This window comes from Mus musculus, chromosome 18 (genome assembly GCF_000001635.26).
Source record: "Mus musculus strain C57BL/6J chromosome 18, GRCm38.p6 C57BL/6J".
NCBI lineage: Eukaryota > Metazoa > Chordata > Mammalia > Rodentia > Muridae > Mus > Mus musculus.
This window is the reverse complement of record NC_000084.6, coordinates 32453752-32457500: the sequence shown is the minus strand read 5'-3', so window position 1 is coordinate 32457500 and position 3749 is coordinate 32453752.

Here is a 3749-nt window from a genome sequence, read left to right as displayed (position 1 = left end):
TGGCTAATATCCACTTATAAATGAGTATATACCACGTATGTGTTTCTTAGTCTGGGTTTTCTAGTTCCATCTATTTCATGATGTCCTTGTTTTTAATTTGAATCTCTTTCCCCTGGCTGGGCTGCCTTGTCTGACCTCAGTGGGAGAAGATTCACTTAGTCTGCTGGAGCAGTTGTGGGGGAAGAGGAGGGGTGAATGGAGTAAGGGGGTAAGAGAGGGTGGGACTGGGAGGAGAGGATGGAGGCCGGCTGTGATAGGGATGTAAAGTGAATAAATAAATAGATTAATTAATTAACTAATTATTTAAAAATAAAACAAAATCACCTAGGAACACTCTGTCAATAGCTATAGCCCTAGGCCTCAAAGTCCCTCTCTTTGTGTAGATGAAGGCAGGGGGACTTTTTAAAATCGTGTTGTGCTGGCTAGTTTTTATATTAACTTGTAACAAGCCAGAATCCTTTTAGAAGAGAAGCCTCAATTGAAAAAATGTCCCAATTAGATTGTCCCGTGGGCACGCCTGTGGTACCTTTTCTTGACTAATGTGATATGGGAGACCACAGCTCATTGTGGGCAGTGCCTACCACCCTGAGCTGGTGGTCCTGGCTGCTTATAATAAACAGACCAAGAAATCCATGAGGATCAAAGCAGTGATCAGTGTTTTCCATGTCTCATCCTTCAGTTCCTGCCTTGCGTTCCTCCCCTGGCTTCCTTCAGGGATGGACTGAGATGAGGAAATGTAACTCTTCTTCCTAAGTGGGTTTTTGTAATGGTGTCTTATCACAGTGTTGGAAACCTAAGAAACACCACCAGCTTGAGTTGACTTCAATTTCTATTGTTTGTCTTGAATTTCTTGTGTTTTTGAAAAGTATGTAAATGAACTCATAACTACCGCTTATCGGTATGGTACTGGCACAAGTCATACCAACCTGCTTTGGTGGTCGGGACTATGGAGTTTAGTATAGAAGCTGAATCTAAAAGAGTATCTATCCACTGTGTTGTTTAACACCCTCTTAGTTAGCACAGCCTCTCCTGTTCTTATACCATTCGCCTCTCTGAACTACCAGAAATAGGCACCAGGAAAGCTAGCAACAGTATCTAAGCACCTACACTCTGGCTCTCAGCTCCAAAAAAAAAAACCTAAGGAAGTGCAGATGACCTAAGGAAGTGTATATGCAAATACAATCAGTATGTTGTCATGAAGTATGTTGTCATGGGCTCTGAGAAATGCATCATGGGTTATCTCATTACTGTGTGCACAACACAAAGAATAACCAAGACTGAGGTGGTGCAGCATCACAGAGTAAGACAGGCTTACTTATCAGGTTCCCTGGTGTACACAAGCGTCCTATCACTGACTAACATACCGGATGATGCAGCACATGCCACTATTGTGGTTTGAGAGGCTAGTATCTCTCACAGGTCCATGTGTTTAAAATACCAGGTTCCCAGCTGGTAGCGTTGTCTGGGAGGGTATAGAACCTTTAAGAGCTGGAGGATCATGGGAAGAAGTAGGTCATTGGAAGCAGAACTTGAGGCTTTCTAGCCCAGCTCACTCCCTTCACTCCCAGCTTCCCACCAGTCACTGCAGTGTGACTAACCAGTGTGTGGCTTCTGCCTCCATGCATTCCCCACCTGCTGCCATGTCTTCCCTGCTATGCTGGAATGATCCTAAGTGTAAGCCACAGTAAACCTTCTTCATTTTAAATCACCTTTTCTCAGGTCTTTGGTCACAGCATCAAGAAAGTACTTAATGCAACCACTAATATTATAAAGCAATTTACTGTGTTTGAACTTTGAATGATATAAAGTGTCACTCTACTGTGTCTGACTTTTTCATGGTATATTTGGAATGTTTCCCATGCCCATTGCATACATGAATGTCTTTGTTTCATGGTCATCAGTTTGTACTATCCCATTGTCTATCTATCTGCTTATAGTTTCTACTGATGATGGGCAATTAAGACTTTGCTAGTTTGAGGTTGTTTTCACATTTCAATATGCATTCTACTATACACAAGCAAGTATTTTGTATGCTCTGTAATCATGGGCTACATAATGAGATTTCTAGTCAACAAAAGAGCATTCAAGGATGGTCCCATAAGAATATATCACCCTGTGCTATGATAGCTATTGTAAAGTATGTAAATTCCCCCTGTGATGGTCACACAATGATGAAGTCACCCAAGATCTAGTTCTCATGTGAAGGTTCATGGGTTCCTAAAACCAAGCATTCATTGAAACCAAGGAATAAACATATACAGATGCCAGGCAAAAATTAATTCCATTTTCATCTGTGTATATGTATATATGTGATATATTCAGATATATGAGGTAGGCTTGTTGAAGATGAATGTGCACACACATGTGTGCATATCAAGGACAGATGACAATATGGACAGTATTTCCTCAGGCACTGCCAACATTTAAAAAAATTTTTTTAAGTATTTTAAGTGTTCTTTGGGAATTTCTACCCAGTGTGTATTGGTCATATTTGCATTCCCACAACTCTTCCCAGATCCACTCCCACATTTCCTATCCAAATTACTACTGTATGTAAAAATGGTCTTCCAGTAGAGCATGGTTAACTTACCAGGGGACTACACTCTTAGAGAAAACTGTTCTTCCTTTTCCCAGATAATAACTGCTAATTGCTCCATGGAGAAAGTGGTGTTGTGTGCCCAACTCCCCTCTCCATGCTGGGATTTGGTCTGTCTTGGGCTTGCACAGAGTTTGTGTGCACAGTCATACCCACTGTGAATTCATGTGTGCAGCTGCTCTGTTGTGTCCAGATGTTTCATTGTAATCATCTGCTACCTCTGACCCTCACATTCTTCCTGACCATTTTCCACAATGATCTTTGAGCCTTGGGAAGGTGGCTCTGATATATGTGCTCCCTTTATAGCTCAGCATTCTGTAGTCACTCCTCTCTACATCTGGGCCAGTGGTAAGTCAACAGGTTAGTCACCAACTACTACAAATAGAAGTTTCTTAGATGAGGACTGAGAGGAGCACTGACCTATTGGTAAAATGATAAAATCATTAGGAGACATTTTAATATTGTCCATTTAGCAGAGGAATATTAGTAGGTTCCCCTGGGACCTAGCCATAGGTTTGAAGACTGATAATAGTGTCATGTGTGGGTTGTATCTTGTAAAGTAGACTTAAATTCAATCAGAAAGCAGTTGTTTGCTCCTGTGATGTTCAAGCCACTATTATTTCATTGGGCATGTCTTCTTGCCAGACCAGTCATTGTTGTAGCTTACACAGCACCCATCTGGGTATAATTAATAATTACTCTTCTCCTCTGATAGCTTGCATAGCATCTTTCAGTGCTATGAATGCTAGCTATCGAGAGGAAGCATCTAAGTCCATCACAATTTAAATTCTCCGTGTTCTATGACACAAGTATGTATATTGTCTCCAATTTTTTTCAGTGTCTTGAGATTTTCATTGTACAAGTCTTTTATCTCCTTGGTGGGATTTATTCCAAGATTAAAACACACACACACACACACACACACACACACACACACACACACAAGCAAGCTTGACCAGCATTGCTTCCTTGATTTCTCTACACACACCAGGGCTTACAGAGTACCAATCCTCATGAGGCAAGAAGGAAATCAAGTTCAATACAATTCAGTAGCTAGCAGTGATTCAAACTTCTAGAGTCTGACACTGGAAAGCCATATTTAAGCACAGCATACTTTTGGGAAAAGGGTTTTATGGTCATAATTAACTCAATC